This window comes from Notolepis coatsorum (genome assembly GCF_963971535.1).
Source record: "Notolepis coatsorum genome assembly, chromosome: 4".
In the NCBI taxonomy this organism is placed as follows: Eukaryota; Metazoa; Chordata; class Actinopteri; order Aulopiformes; family Paralepididae; genus Notolepis; species Notolepis coatsorum.
In genome coordinates, this window is record NC_140168.1 from 182,691,423 (window position 1) to 182,709,034 (window position 17,612).

Consider the following 17,612-nt stretch of genomic DNA (forward strand, 5'->3'; position numbering starts at 1 on the left):
AACACGTTTCAACACTCAGAGCACCTCTGATACTTATCCGAGATGGGGCCCAATCTTAGCATCACTAGTCCGGATGCTAAGATGGCAGACGGAGATCCCGCGATAACAGCCGGCGGCAGGGACGTGCACAGGACTTTAGAGGGGCAGGTGCTCAAAGGCTGAAAAGGGCACTACACTTGTGTGTATATATTAACCGAGCGCGCAAGCACGATTTTTAAGGGCCCTTTTCGGGCGGGGGGCCCCCTTTTTATGCTTTTTGGGTTTTTTTTTGTTATGGTTTGTAACCGACCCCAATCGCACAACACAAGACAGGTATGAGAGTAAGCCAAGAACAGGGCATTTATTGAATACAAACAAAAAGCGGCACTGTCCCTTTAAAGGAAAACACAAAATACTGGAAACAAGAATTAGGGAAAATTGGCACTGTGCCTTTAAGAGGCGAGCAGGCTAAGGGGCTAAGGCTAAAGGACTGGGCCAGGGCAAAGGACAGGGCAGGAACAGGGGCACTGGAGAGGGGAACAGGGACAGAGGCCCGTGGAGGCGGGCTGGAGACAGGGACAGAAAAAACAGGGTTAAGGCCTTGGACAGGACGAGGGCTAGAGCTGCTTACAGGGATGGCAGGGTTCAGACGACGGAGGCCTGGCAAGGAGATCCTCCTTGGAAGCGAAGAGACGCATCCTCCCGTAGAGGATTAGGAAGCAATGCGCGTCTGGAGTGGGAACGCGTCTGGAGTAGGAGCGCGTCTGGAGTAGTAGCGCGTCTGGGGTAGTAGTGCGCCGGCTAGAAGAGCGCGCCGGCTCGGGGGTCTGGAGTGGAGCGCGTCTGGGGTAGGAGCGCGTCTGGAGTAGTAGCGCGCCGGCTAGAAGAGCGCGCCGGCTCGGGGGTCTGGAGTGGAGCGCGTCTGGAGAAGAGCGCGCCGGCTCGAAGAGCGCGCCGGCTCGGAGAGACGCATCCTCCCGTAGAGAATTAGGAAGCGATGCGCGTCTGCTTGGAGAGCGCGCCGGCTCGGAGGTCTGGAGTGGAGCGCGTCTGGAGAAGTAGCGCGTCTGGAGTAGTAGCGCGCCGGCTAGAAGAGCGCGCCGGCTCGGGGGTCTGGAGTGGAGCGCGTCTGGAGAAGTAGCGCGTCTGGAGTAGTAGCGCGTCTGGAGTGGGGCACGTCGGCTTGAAGAGCGCGCATCCCCCCGTAGGATAGGGAGCGATGTGCGTCTGGAGTAGTAGCGCGTCTGGAGTGGGGCGCGTCGGCTTGAAGAGCGCGCATCCCCCCGTAGGATAGGGAGCGATGTGCGTCTGGAGTAGTAGCGCGTCTGGAGTGGGGCGCGTCGGCTTGAAGAGCGCGCATCCCCCCGTAGGATAGGGAGCGATGTGCGTCTGGAGTAGTAGCGCGCCGGCTAGACGTCTGGAGTGGGGCGCGTCGGCTTGAAGAGCGCGCATCCCCCCGTAGGATAGGGAGCGATGTGCGTCTGGAGTAGTAGCGCGCCGGCTAGACGTCTGGAGTAGTGTCTGGAGTGGAACACTGGAAAACCTCCCGTAGAGAATTAGAGAGCGCACCGGCTGTGTCCCACTCCAGGCAAACGGCGACAGGTGGCGATGGCTGGCACCTCGTCTCACGCCGGAGAAGAACCAGCATACAGATACAGATAAGATACGGAATAGAGATAGAGAGAACGACCCGACGAGGACTGGAGGGGATTTCCAGGTATTTAAAGCCCACTGGGGCGCTAATTAGAACACACATCAGGTGCGTGATGGTAATTGATACTTGACTTAGAAGTGTGTGTTCGGCATGGACCAATCAACACAGAATCCTCACAGTACCTTAAAGGAACGGAGCGAGGCAGGGAACGCAATAAATCAACAACGCGAGGGTGGGGGCTGGTGAGGTGAGGAGACAGGGAATTAAAGGTCCAGGGAACAGGCGAACCTCACAGTTTTGGTGATCAAATATTGAATATTGAACTATAATAATCAGTGCAGGAGCTCACTTATCCTTGAAAGACACTTTTATCACTGACTTAAAAGGCCCATACATCTCCATAAATGTTCAGGGGGGAGGGAATAAGTGCTTACCCTACAGACCCCAAGAAGTGCTGTATATTCTGTATTGTATAATATAAATGCATTTTTTATTCCAATCCCGATTTGTATTTGAGATTCCCAAATCCCATCGGACTTGACTTCTTCGTGTCCCTCAATGAGTGTAATACCAGCATTCAACTGTATGCGCCACAGCGGTTTCTATCATCATCATCATCACCAACCACGCTATGCATAAAATATATAGGTCCGCGGAGAGGCACGCTGAGGAGGCTGTGCAAACTGCAATGGAATATGGGGCATCTCTCTCTCTTTACCTAATATTTTGATTCTATCCTGACATTTTTCAGTTGGAAGGGCAGTATATATATATAATTAATTTTTTTTCTTTCAAAAAGGGCACTTTTTTGATGAGGCTCAAAAAGGCAGGTGATGGGCCGTCGCGCATGCTAAACTGTAGTACTGTCCCAAACACAACCAAACTGCGGGTCGTATTGCACCCTCCTACTATGACGCCTATATACACAGCTACCACGAGGTGACCAATGTCTATCACCTGGTCTTCGGCTCTCCTCGAAAGGTGAAGCCTTCACAGTGTCTCTGGCTCATTAGCCAAACGCTAAGCTACCGCATATACTTCTGGGATAACCCGTTTTGTAGCAGAGTATATTCCTTCCACGCTCGCTTCTCTGGTGCTCTCCGGTGGAGACGTCCGACCTTGTCTGTGTTCAACGCCGAAGAGAAAGCCACTCCCCGTTGCACCTTACGATGACTGATTTCTTCTTCTCTTGATATCCTTCCTGCCCCGCGACCACCACCACCACCGCCGCCTGCCGGCACTTGTAATCCTGTCTCCCTTGGAGGATCAAAGAGCAGCCAGTTAATAGTCAAAGTCAGGGAGGGATGATCAAAGAGAACCGCACGTTAAATGTCCACAACGTCCTCGTGAACACGGGGAATGCAAAAGATCACGTTAGCCAATCTGAATAATAACCAGACATATTCAGGTTGCTACAATGGAATGCGCTGGAAAGGACATCAGCCATTGGTTTGACCCTCAGTAGGGATATCCTCTTTCATTGGTCTATGTTGACCACTCCCCCGATCCTTAGGCCACACCCCCTTTTTGTATCTTTTGAACCGTTTGTCGTAGAGACTTGCGGGTTGTGGCATTGTACTCAGTAGGGATATCCTCTTTCATTGGTCTATGTTGACCACTCCCCCGATCATTAGGCCACACACCCTTAGGCCACGCCCCCCCCCATTTTTAAATCTTTTGAACCGTTTGTCGTAGAGACTTGCGGGTTGTGCCATTGTACTCAGTAGGGATATCCTCTTTCATTGGTCTATGTTGACCACTCCCCCAAATAGTTGAAGATAACACACACACCCTTCACACCCATTACAAACTAATGCTCTCAGGCCGTCAATACAGACCTTCATCATTGAACAAAAGGGGCTTAGGTAGCTTCGTGCCAACCTCCATCAGACTGCTGAACACCTAGGTCTGGTGGAGGCCGGACTGCCCCCCCCCCCCCCCCCCCCAAGGACTTTGGACTACTTAAAATAGACTCCCCCTTCCACCTGATGGACATTATACTATGTACCTGTACTACTATTATATAGAACTGGTCCACATGGTTTTTAATATGGTTTTTAATATATCATGCTTTAAGTACTGTAGTTTTAATGTAGTTGGTGTTTTTTTATATAGTGGTCTTTTTATTGTAGTTTTAACAATTTTTTTATATATATATAGTGGTGAGTGTCTATGCATTGTGACTGTATGTTTGTCTTTCAACCACTGCACAAATGAAGTTCCGAAAGGAAAATAAAGTAATTTGAAGTTGAAGTTGATCCTTAGGCCACACCCCTTTTTGTATCTTTTTAACCGTTTGTCGTAGAGACTTGTGGGTTGTGGCATTGTACTCAGTAGGGATATCCTCTTTCATTGGTCTATGTTGACCACTCCCCTGATCATTAGGCCACGCCCCCCTTTTGTATCTTTTTAACTGTTTGTCGTAGAGACTTGCAGGTTGTGCCATTGTACTCAGTAGGGATGTCCTCTTTCATTGGTCTATGTTGACCACTCCCCCGTTTCTTAGGCCACACCCTCTTTTTGTATCTTTTGAACCGTTTGTCGTAGAGACTTGCGGGTTGTGGCATTGTACTCAGTAGGGATATCCTCTTTCATTGGTCTATGTTGACCACTCCCCCGATCCTTAGGCCACACCCCCTTTTTGTATCTTTTGAACTGTTTGTCGTAGAGACTTGCGGGTTGTGGCATTGTACTCAGTAGGGATATCCTCTTTCATTGGTCTATGTTGACCACTCCCCCGATCCGTAGGCCACACCCCCTTAGGCCACGCCCCCTTTTTGTATATTTTGTATCGTTTGTCGTAGAGACTTGCGGGTTGTGCCATTGTACTCAGTAGGGATATCCTCTTTCATTGGTCTATGTTGACCACTCCCCCAATCCTTAGGCCACACCCCCTTAGACCATGCCCCTTTTTGTATCTATTGAACCGTTTGTCGTAGAGACTTGCGGGTTGTGCCATTGTACTCTGTAGGGATATCCTCTTTCATTGGTCTATGTTGACCACTCCCCCGATCCTTAGGCCACACCCCCTTCTTGTATCTTTTGAACCGTTTGTCATAGAGACTTGCGGGTTGTGCCATTGTACTCAGTAGGGATGTCTTCTTTCATTGGTCTATGTTGACCACTCCCCCGATCCTTAGGCCACACACCCTTTTTGTATCTTTTGAACCGTTTGTCGTAGAGACTTGCAGGTTGTGCCATTGTACTCAGTAGGGATATCCTCTTTCATTGGTCTATGTTGACCACTCCCCCAATCCTTAGGCCGCGCCCCTTTTTGTATCTTTTTAATGGTTTGTCGTAGACTTGCGGGTTGTACCATTGTACTCAGTAGGGATATCCTCTTTTTTATTTTTTATTTATCCTTTATTTATCCAGGGAGTCCTGACCAACACGGCACACAACAAGTTTCAACATAAAACAGGGCATTAAACAAAAAACATATAATTCTTTTTTTTTAACAAATGTTTTTTATTTTCCCTTTTTTTAACATGAAACAAGACAAACAATACAGTAACAGTAATAATCAATGATAAATCACAGGACAATAACAGAAATAATAATAACAATAATGACAGTCCAGTAATTAAATCAGAATGAATGTAGATTAAAAGACATAAAAATAATAAATACAATACATGGGCTCTTGCTCGCTCTTCTCCCCCCCCCCCCCACCCCCCCTCAGGACCCCCACTTGGACTATACATCCACTATTTCATTTAACATCAGAAAATTACAAATTTGTATGCGTTCCTTTATCTTCTCCACCAGAGCTACCCAGACTGCTATGCTGGCTTCATTAACACCTAAAATCTGTGCAGTGGATATCTCTAGATAAATCACATCGAGATAGGTAAGAACCCATACCTTCCGGCACATTTTATCCGGTTGAATCCAGCGTGATGCTATCAACTTTTTGGCAGCCGTAAGACCCGCCAAAATGAGTCTCTTTACATGTACAGAGGTCGATAACTGAGAAACATCATTCAACAACAATACAGAAGGCAGTGTAGGTATGGTCAGAAACAAAAATTCTGATAATTGAGTGGTGACATTTTCCCAGAAAGTCTTGACAGGAGGGCATTCCCAATACATATGCATATATGTACCAATAGCATCGTTTGAACACAAGGAGCATCGAGAGTCCGGTCTGAGACCCATTAGGTGCAATCGTCTAGGGGTCAGGTAAGTCCTATGAACAAAATTAAGATTAATCTGTTGGTGATCTGGGTTGCGTGAACTGATGATAGCCGAACATTTTCCCAGACTGCATCCCAATCAAAATCTACTTCCAGGTTTGGGATATCCTTCCTCCAAACCGAGTTTAGGGGATAGGACTTTATATGAGGACCTAAGTAAGTGGCGATAAAAGTCAGAGACGAAGCCTCTCGACGTCTCCTTGTCATAAAAGAATTTGTGAAATCTGTGGTGCTCAAGTGGAATATCTAATGGGACTCCGTGAGCCCTCAAAGCTGCTCTTATTTGTAGATAGAAGAGATAAGTGGAACTGGTGAGGTTAAATTTGTTGAATATATCTCAATAACTGCGGAGACCATGGTCATCGAAGATATCCCCCAATGTGTGTATGCCTTTCTTTTCCCATCGAGGATATCTGATAGGTTGTTGTGCAATAAGGATTAAATTGTTATTAAATAGGGGAGAATGCCTGTGCCATTTATGGTGGTTAGTACACTTTTTCTGTGTGTCACGCCATATCCGGATCACATGTGTAATAAGCAGTGATGCCACAGATTACTTGTAAAAGTAATCCGATTACTGATTACTGATTACTCCTTTAAAAAGTAATCCAAGTTACTTTACTGATTGCTTGATTATCAGAGTAACTTAGTTACTTTGAAAGTAACTAGGTTACGAAGTCGTCGTCGTTCCCCCAACAGTTTTTTTTAAACGCTTTATTGAAAGTGCATAAATTGTTTTTAACTTGTTTCTCTGCACATAACGTAAATTGTTAAACTAGTGCTTCAGCTTCTGTACCATCAAGTATGGTAAAGCAACAGTCTATGATGCTCACAGCATTAGAGCAGCCAGCCAGTGGTTTTACAAAACCAGTGTATCCATTCACATCTAACAAATGCAGGCTGAACTATTCAATTATATCAACTGTAACTATTAAATTGTTTTTATAATTGTCTCTCTATAAACATACAATCAGTCTCTCTTTAACATGTAAATTAACTGTAAATCTGGCAAATAAGAGCTTTTGCTCTGCCACCATCAAATATACATTAATCAATAGGGAAAGAAACAATCTCTCTCTTTTGCTGTTTGGCTGGCCTCCGAGTCCTCCTGTACCTAGTCGAAGCGTCGGCTAGTGTTGTGATTCCAGATGCTTTCAATGCAATTGGATGTGCTGTTTTTAGCGGTAGAGAGTATTTTGTTTCCTCCGCATATGCATAGACGAGCGTTTTGGGGTGGAAGTCTGAACAGAAACCGCAAAAGTCTTCTTGCGGTTTCACTTTTAATTTTGCGTTTAGACAAGCGTTTTGGGGTGGAATTCTCAGACGAATGCAGACGAGGCTGTAACAACGGAGCCCTGCTGTCACATTGGCGCATATGTCACATGACGTGCTGTGAAGACCCGCCCTACTCTGCCTCTGATTCGCAGACTGTGGATGGGGAATGTGATTGTACCAAAGCAGAGTCACTCACAGACAGAGTGTCCAGTCACGCCGCGGGACACATTCTTGTGTAACCCTTTCACTGCCACACTACGTCACTCCCAAATAAGAAAAACAGCTCAAAATGTATTTTTGACTGTCGAAAACGAAATAAAATACTGCATTCCGCCTGCATTATGAATTTATGATGAGATAGTAACGAAATAGTAACGCACAGCCACTTGGACAAGTAACTGCAATCAGATTACTGGCTTTTAAAGATTAACGCGTTAGATTACTATTTTCGGGGGAAAGTAATCAGATTACAATAACGCGTTACTTAGTAACGCGTTACCGGCATCACTGGTAATAAGAGGGCCAAATCTCAAGTTGCATTGTTTAATTGATAAGTTGGTGTACACTATATCCTGCAGTCTATGTGGTGCCACTATGTTCTCCTCTAATGGTCTCCAGGATACCGATGCTTGAGAATCAAACCAGGTGATCAGTGGTCTTAAAGAGAACGCTTTAAAGTAATAGTAGAAGTCTGGAAAGGCTAAACCCTCGTCGGTTTGATTTCTCTGTGCAGTGGATCTTTTTAATCGTCAACGTTTGTTGTTCCAAAAATTTTTATATGCAGCGGAGTGTAGTTTTTGCAGGTAACCAACGGGAGGGGGTAACGGCAACATCGACCTGATGAAGTTAATTCTGGGCAAAACATTCATCTTAAAGGGGAACTCTCTTATAAATGGCCTTTTTGAGTGTTTAGCATTGTTTCCTAGCTATGTGAACTTATATTAATATGATCTATGTCTCAAAATTCTCATATTGGCGCATTCTTCCAATTCTCCTCTCACAATATTCACCCTCACTGAACTGAGTCGTTTGAAAATGTGCCTATATGTGATGTCATATAGTCACCGCTGCATGATAATGTTCAGGCGAACATGACGCGGCGCAGTGGTTTAGGAGCCCAGGCTCAAAACAGCTCGAGATCTTGAGGTAGAAAAATGCTGTTTTTGAGGACTTGATTAGAAATACAAAACAATGAATAAAAAAAATATATATATTACAGAGGTGTTCCATAGACTCACAGGAATTGTGTAAAAGTGCCCAAATAGTGAAAGAAATAGTAAAATAGTTCCCCTTTAACTATTGACGCTCAGGCCTGTAATGAGTTTTTTTATTTTGACCACCTGCCGAAGTCATTTGTGATCCTGTCTAGCAATCCGGAGTAATTATACTTCACCGTTTGGCTTATCGTAGGGAAAATTTCAACTCCAAGACATCTAAAGTTTTCTACCATGGGTATATTTGCTGGGAGGGTGGTAGCCTTCGCAGTCACATTGAGTGGAAGGAAGGCCGATTTTGGCCAGTTTATCTTAAATCTCGATAGATTGCCAAAATCATCTATTACTTTTAGAAGATGAGGTAGGGAGGTGGCAGGGTTTTGCATGAACAAGATTACATCGTCTGCATATAAGCTAATGTGATGTTGTGTGCCCTTAATTGAGATCGGTGCTATGGACTGGGATTGTCTTATGTACTGTGCTAAAGGTTCTAGGGATAGAGCAAATAGTCCGGGACTAAGAGGACAACCCTGTCTAGACAAGCGCGACACAGGGAAGAGTGGAGAGCAGAATTTACCTGTTAAAATCATGGCCGATGGATCTGTATATAGTACTTTGATCATATGAATCACCTAACCCCATCCTTCTAAGTACTGCCCATAAATAAGACCATTCCAACCTGTCAAAGGCTTTCATCGCGTCTAAGGATAATACAGCCGTAGGAGGCGCTGCATCCTTGCTGGCATCTATCACATGCAGTAACCGTCTAATATTATGCGTGATCAGGCGGCCTCTTATGAAGCCTGTCTGATCAGGGTGAACTAAAGATGTCATATGCTTTTGAAGTCGGATGGCTAGTACCTTAGCGTACAGCTTGAGATCGGTTCCAAGGAGGCTTAAGGGTCTATAACTGCCGCATTCGGTGGGGTCCTTATCTTTCTTAAGTAGGACAGATATGAGTGCCATATTGACATCCTTGGAGAAGTTTCCCTCTTTGACTGAGTATAAAATCATATCAAGTAATAGGGGTCCAATTACATCCCAGCATGACAGGTACAGTTTGGGTGGAATGCCGTCCCAGCCAGGGGCTTTACCACTTTGCAAGTGAGAAATAGCCTCCCTAAGTTCCTCTAGTGTAATAGGTGCATCTAACCGTTTAGCATCTTCCTCTGAGAGTTGAGGTAAGTTCATTTGATCAAGGAATTTCTCCAATTTATTATGATCGAAGATCACTTCTGACTCGTACAGGTTAGAGTAAAACGTACGAAAAGTCTTGTTGATTTTTTTGGGGTCGGTGGTAACCATTCCCTGTTGGTCCTTAATGGCAGGGATATCCGCAAATTGTTCACTGGATCGTATCTTCATAGCTAGTAGGTGACTAGGTTTAGAGCCATGAAAGTAATAATGTTGTCTTGTTCTGTGTATTTGAAATTCAGATTGTTGTCTTAAGATGGAGTTAATCTCCTTTTTCAACCTTTTAATTTGAGACTCCAGTCGAGTAGTTGCGTTGTAAAGAGGAGAACAACGAAGAGTGAAGCACTTCCAGTTCTACCAATTTGGAGAGACGTTTCTTGCGGAGGTTGGAGGCAAAGATAGTAGTGTTATTCCTGATAAAACCCTTTACCGAGTTCCATAAAGTTCTGGGGTCTTGTACCGAACCCGCATTAAACTGCAGGTATTCAATGAGTTTATCTATAAATTGCAGGATGAATTCATTGTTATTCAACAGTGTCGAGTTAAAGCGCCATCTTGGGGCTCGGGATGTCATTCTACTGAATGAGGCCTTTAGGAGTAAATAATTGTGGTCTGACAGTGCAATGGGCCCCAATTCAACGTCAAAGCTATCAAATAGTCTAGGCCGGGGATGCAAAAACATAATCTATTCTAGAAAATGTCCTGTGTCTTGCTGAGAAAAAGGAAAACTCTCACGCCGTTGAATTGAGCGATCGCCACAAATCATTTACTCCTGTGTCCTTGGACCAGGCCTGTAGTGCCGCAGAGGACTGTCTCTGGTCATAGGTTGTGGTGAGACTAAATTTATCAATCAAGGGATCCCAGATGGCATTAAAATCCGCACCAATTATAAATGAATATTCAGGGAGATCTAGCATCGCTCTAGTGAGTGAAGCGTAGAAGTTAGCGTCATAAACATTAGGGGCATAAGCCGCTACCAAAGCAATTTTCCTGTTGAAGTAATCTATCTTGGCAATAATTACTCGACCATCTGCATCAGACCACACGTCCAACAATTTAATATTCAACTTCCGTTTCACTACTATAGCTACACCACAGGATTTGGTGTCAAAGGAGGAGTAGCTTATGTTTTGATATACTTTATCCGCCAGCTTTACATTGTCAGCCAATAAAAGATGCGTTTCACTTAAAAGAGCCACATCAACCTGTTGTCTTTTCATCCATGTTAAAACGCTTGTGCGTTTATGTTGAACATTAAGACCCCCAGTATTCCAAATCAAGATATTTAAATTAGCCATAGTCTAAACAGGTTGCAGTATAGATATATATATCCAACTGTTAAGGTCCTGTTGAGATCCGAGCTTGAGCATAAAAACAAACATATAAAACAAAAAAACATATAATCCCCTATTCCCACCCCCCTCCCACCCTTTAAAATACTTAACCAGTATCCCCATATCGAGCATATTAACCATAACCACCCTATGCAAATTGCCATACTGTAGCCTATAACGTGGTGTCCTCTTGGGTCTTCAAGAAGGTTGTGGCTTCCTTAGGCGAGGGAATATGTATCCTCGCTCCGTCTTTGGTAATGAACAGCTTCGCAGGGTACTGGAGAGACGGTTTGAAACCTAGATTGTAGAGTGAGGCCATGACGGCCTTGTAGCGGGAACGCTGCTCCATGACTTCGGGGCAGTAATCTTCATAGATTTGGACTATGTGCCCTCCGTATACCAGTTTACCCCTCCTCTTCCGTGCCTCTCGAACAATTATTTATTTTATTCCAATTTGACGTAAGCTAGCAATAACTACTCTAGGTCTGGAGTTATTTGCAGCTTTGGCACCGATTCTGTAACACTGATCCAATTCGGGTGTCGTAGGGAAAATCCCCACCCCCAGAATTTCAACCAGTACCTTTGCAAGCAAGACATTGGGTTGGTCGCAACTCACGGACTCATCCAGTCCTATTATGCGAATATTAGGTCGACGGAGTCTGTTGTGAAGGGCCAGATTAAACCGAATATATATATTTATTTATATATATATATTTAATTATATTTGTATATTCTCTAATATTCCCTGATATCCCTTGTATATTCCTTGTACAATATGCATTGAATATCCATTCTAGCCTACTGAACATCCCATAATAGTCTCCATTCTACTATTGGTCGAGACCTTGGTGCCAGGCTGCCATACCCCCCAGACCCAGTTCAAACGTACCGCTCAACATGTACGAACAAGTCCTAGTTCCGCGTAGGAATCTGGCTACCGCACCACTAACGGTACTATTTGTTCATAGTGCGTATATATACTGCGCTACTAAAGTAGGACTTCCTTTTTAGTCCAGTTTCTTACCCTCCAATAGAGTGACAGACGTAAAGCCTCCCCGCGACGCCACGTGTGGGAGTAAGGCCAAGTTCGGCCTACCATCGGTATTGAGACATCGTGTATATTAATATTTGAATAGTCATATTTGGCACTATATCGTCGAGTTGGACGTAGTCTATTAAGCTAATAATAGTCTATTCATATGTAGTGCTTCGTGCGGTGAGAATACTATCGTAGTCAGTACCCCATCGTTTCGGGCAGAGAACTGGCTGCTTATCCAGGGTGGCCGACCCCATGTGAGGCTGCACCCGAGGAGCCCCAGAGCCGACGAGCGAGTGGACCTGCATACCGGATTATTCTACCGACGACAGCCCGCCTTCCCAGGCACGGATTATGCTTTGTATACAGTGATTATTCTATGGATAAAGACCAACACTGCCGTGTGTTGGAAACCCCCCCCCCGGAGAGGACGACAGGTGAGGAGACGCTCTACACGACGAGGTCGCTTCACGTCTCTCCATCGTGGACCGAAGGAAGCCGGCCCACAGAGAGTCCAACTGCTTTCATCTGTGGATCAAGGATCGCTGAGGCACCGAGCCGCACAACCGTGGGTTCTCCCAGGATACCCTCGGCCAGACGGATACAGCCAGACTCTACCCCCCCCCCCCTTCTCCAGTTGTCTTACAAGCGACCGGAATCCCCCCCTAGTGTATCCAGTTCTATAATCATTAAAGTATCATTGCTATTATTCCTTAACTATTCCAGGTCGTATATGTACCACCTGCGCCTTCAGAGATTGGACATTCTCTATTGATATACCGACGAATACTCTTGCCATAAAAGTGCATACTAATTCCCATTCATAAATGTGATTGATTTGATTAAGTGCTTGCTCTACACACCATCGCTGTGTAGAAATAAAGACCTATTTCTAATTCGTACATTTGTGTTGGATCCGTTTCATCTACGTGACAGTGTTCATCATAATATATTTATGCCGAGTACTGGGTGGCCGAATATTAAGTACAAAGGTAGTGGTAGTAAGTATCATATCTAACAATACAGTCAGGGAATTGTACCCCTCAGTTACAATTGGTCCTTCGAGCCGGAGGGTAATTAGTGTAATATTAATATAGTGTTATTAATATTGAAATGGCCTATGATGAACACTCCACGAAACGATCCTCCTAACCAACACCCGCAGCGTGAACGACGGCTCCCTCAGTACTTAGAGGCTTACGCTGTCAGTCAACAACCTAGTCTTCTACTAACAGTAAACGCGGTAAAACTAGAAAGTAAAAGTATGTCTAACCCCAACGCCCAGACTACCCCGACCATAGAGGCCCCTACGGGTTCTAATGTAACTGACCAAGTTCACGGTGGGGACCAGTGGGAACCAGACATGACTTCACACCCCGCCAGTACTGAAGAAGTAGTCCCCGATGAGTCCCGGGAGGAATACAACGCTACCGAGAGAGAACTCGGCACGGAAGAAGACGGGGAGAGCACCGTGGAAATAGAGCTCCAAGGCTCCGCAAGGAGTACCCCGAGGGAAGGCTCCCCTATACAACCGCCTTCTCCCAGCGAGGCAGAGAGGACCCTACAGCAGGCCTTCCTCATCAGCCTGAACGCCGCTGCTGAACGCGACCGACTGCAGATCCAGCAGCGGAGCGAAGAAGAGCATATACGTCTAGAAATAAGACGCATTCAGAGGGAAGAGAATGTGGCCCGAGACCGAGCAGACAGCCAGCGAGCAGCTGCTGGTGCTCTACGGGACGCAGAGCGCGACAGACAGCAAGCGCAACTAATAGAACAGCTGATCAGACGGACAACACCCTCTCCCTCCGCCAGAGGCTCCAGGAACTCGTCTAGACACACCTCCAGGGCGGCATCCCCTAGCCGAGTAAACAACCCTGAACTTGACCAACAGACGAGGTCTATACCCCCCACAGACCACCTCCCCCCACCGGTCCAAGCGAGACCTAGCAACCGGGAAGGAGCAGCATATCCTGTGGAGAGGCTAAACCAGAGACTACAAGCACTGGATGACCTAACTGAAGACGAAGAGGAAGAGGAGGAGAACCACGCCCGACGACAGCACAGTACTCTACCGGACCAGGAGGTCCGGTACAGCCCAGGCTATACTCCCGCGGAGCTGCGCTACAGACCCCCGACTCTATACCCGGGTGAGCACGACGCACGACCCGCACCGAGGAACAGCACCTGGACAAGCGGGCCATGGTACACTGCCGGTACCAGCCCATACCAAGGAGCGGGAGGAGACTCGCCTAGGAGGCCTCTCCCCCAACGCTCGCCGATGTATCCACAGTCAGCGTCATACATTGGCACGCCTATGGTACCCGACTTCACCCAAGAGAACCGGGCCCAGTATACAGAACTCTGCATGTGTCTGGAGACCATGTTGGTGGATGTATTGGATGAACGCCATAAATACGCCATCCTACTGAAGCACTTAAAGGTACCCCGCGCACATAATATAGCGCTCGCCTACGCGACTTCCACCACCCCATACACAGCAGCGCTGGTAGCATTGGACCAGAGGTATGGGCGCATATGGGATTACGTGATCCAGGAGATCCGACACATCGACCGCTTACCCCCAGCAATAGACAATCGAGCACTGGACGACCTGTCCATCAGAGTGCAGTCCCTGGTAGGGATGTTGGGAGCGCAGAGAGAGAAGGGGAGGCATGAACTTTACGCCAACTCAAATGTGGAAAGGATCTTGGAGAAGCTGCCGCCCGCTCGACAGGAGCGTTTTAGGCGGCAGAGAGACCACCAAGACCCGAATGGCCCCGAACCGAACCTCCTCGATCTAGCAGACTTCCTGGCGAGAGAAGTCAGCAGCCTACGGCTAGATACATTCGGACGGAGCACCCCTGGCTCCAGAGAAGGAACCAGACGACTAAATGATGGAAGAAGATCGGTGACTGTGATGCACCAATCGGAGTCAGTACCGAGCAGCAGGAGCCACAGTACCCCCTCCAGAACGGAGAAGTGGAAGATAGTGTGCCCCTACTGTGAGAAAGAACACTGGCTAGCGCAATGTGACTCCTTCCCCAAGCTGAACGCGGAGGAAGCAAGTCAATGGATAAAGTCCAACAAGCGCTGTTTTCGCTGTGCGCGCTCACACATGGCAGCCGAATGCCGCTTGAAGAAAAGGTGCACCAAGTGCGATGGAGCCCATCTGGACATACTTCACGACAGTAACAGACGGCGCCCTTCACCCGCACCATCCAGCAGCAAAGCGAGCGTCATGTACATCGATCCCGCCAGCAGCAGTGGAGCCTGAGTACTCCTAAAAGTAGTGCGTGTGACACTAAGCTACCAGAATAAAGTCCTGGACACTTACGCCGTCCTCGATGACGGGTCAGAGAAGACCCTTCTGCTCGCCTCCGCTGCGGCCCAGCTAGGGCTGCGGGGAAGCGAAACCCAAATGACAATTCGGACAATAAGACGAGATTTGAAGACGATAAAGGGCGAGAATGTCTCATTCTCTATCGCAGCAAGCGGCCAGCCTGAGCGACGGTACCAGATTACAGACGCTTTCACCAGCCAAGAAATAGGACTGTCGCGGTACACATACCCCGTCGCCAAGCTGATGGAGAAATATGCACATCTGCGCAAGTTACCGATCCCGCTCATAGACAATGCTATGCCGACCCTGTTGATAGGCTCCGACCATGCAGACCTCATTGTCCCGATAGACCGGGTTCATACCGGACCCCGAGGCTGTCCTGCAGCAGTCGAGACCCGTTTGGGATGGACTCTCCAAGGCCCGCTCGCCAAATCTCTCAACCGAAGTACAGCCACTAGATGTCTCCACTCCCGAGTCACAGAGGGAGAAACCGCACTCCTGCAACACGTAGAGCGGTTATGGACCTTGGAACAAATGCCCTTTAAGAACGGAAAGAAAGACATTCGCTCTAAAGATGACATTTACGCCATTCACCTCCTCGAGACAGGGACCAAGAGAGTCCCGGTCAACGGCGTGTTGAGATACGCCACGCCACTCCTGCGGCGAGAAGGAATGCCTACTTTCCACGCCAAGACAGACGCCACAGAACGGTACCTGCTGAACACGGAGCGGCGCTTAGCCAAGAACCCCGCCCAAGAGAGTGTATACCGCGCTGAGATTGAGAAGCTCATCACAGCGGGACACGTCACAAAGATGGACATTAAAGAGGCTGACCAGACCACTGAATCGTGGTACGTGCCTCACCACAAGGTCCATCACAACGGTAAAGACCGCATAGTATTTAACTGCAGCTACCAGATCGGATCCCAAAATCTGAATAAAGAGTTACTGCCCGGTCCCACACTCGGCCCCTCCCTACTCGGCGTTCTACTCCGCTTCCGCCAGGAAAGGGTGGCCATCAGCGGGGACATTAAAGGAATGTTCCTGCAGGTGAGATTAGTAGAGGAGGACAAGCCCCTGTTACGGTTCCTATGGAGAGAGAAGCCAGGAGATGAGCACCCAGCCATCTACCAATGGGAAGTCCTCCCCTTCGGAACGACGTGCAGCCCCTGCTGTGCTACATTTGCACTACAGAAACATGTAGCAGAGGACCCAGCAGCGGACGAAGAGGTCCGACACAGCGTAAAGAACAGCTTCTACGTAGACAACTGTCTACAAAGCCTTTCAACCCAGGAAGAAGCCGAGGCTCTCCTGATTAAACTCTGCGCCTCATTGATCAAAGGCGGCTTTGATCTCAGGCAGTGGGCCAGCAGCGATCCGCAAGTACTGCGCAGCCTCTCCTCCGAGGACAAGGCAGCCAGCAGCGAGACCTGGATGGCTACAATCCCGGGAGAAGCCCAGGAGATGACCCTGGGATTGGTGTGGCGATTCAAAACAGATTCGCTTCACTACAGACACAAGCCCCTGACTACGGAGCAGGGAAGGCCGGCGGCGGCGCCGACCACCAGACGGAGTGTGTACACAACACTCGCCCGACAATATGACCCGCTAGGATGTATTCTACCGTACACCACCAGGGCAAAAATGATTGTACGAGCATTGTGGGACAAGGACCAGGGCTGGGACGACCCCATTCCCGCACACCTTGCATCCACCTGGAGAGAGTGGGAGATGGAGCTCCACTCACTCCCAGGCGTTAATATGCGCCGAAGCTACTTCCCACCCACGGTGAGGCCAGAGACATGTAAAATGGACTTACACGTCTTCAGTGACGCCTCAGAGGTCGCATACGGATCAGTAGCCTACTTGCGGGCCCAAGAAGAGGGGGGAGAGATCTACACAGCATTTGTCCTCGCCCGCTCGAGAATAGCCCCACGCAAGCAACAATCTATCCCACGTCTAGAGCTCTGCGCAGCCCTAGCCGGAGCGCACCTAGCCACGCTCATCCAACGTGAGCTCACCATACCGGTGTCTAGAACAATCCTGTGGTCAGATTCCACGACAGTACTCGCCTGGATCAAATCGGACTCATGCAAGTACAAAGTCTTTGTGGGAGTCAGAGTCACCGAGATTCAAGACTTAACCGAAGAGTTAACCGGAGAAACAGAGTGGCGCTACGTTGATACAAAACAGAACCCAGCTGACGTCATCACCCGGGGAATGCCCCTAGATGACCTCACCCGTCGCAATGTCTACAGTGACGGCCCAGCATTCCTAAAGCTCCCGGAAGGAGAGTGGCCCACGCCTATCCCGAGGGAAGCCAGTCAGGAGGAGGCTGAGAATAAGAAGCCTGTGTTCGGTGGATTGAGCACTGTTATCTCCGCAGACCC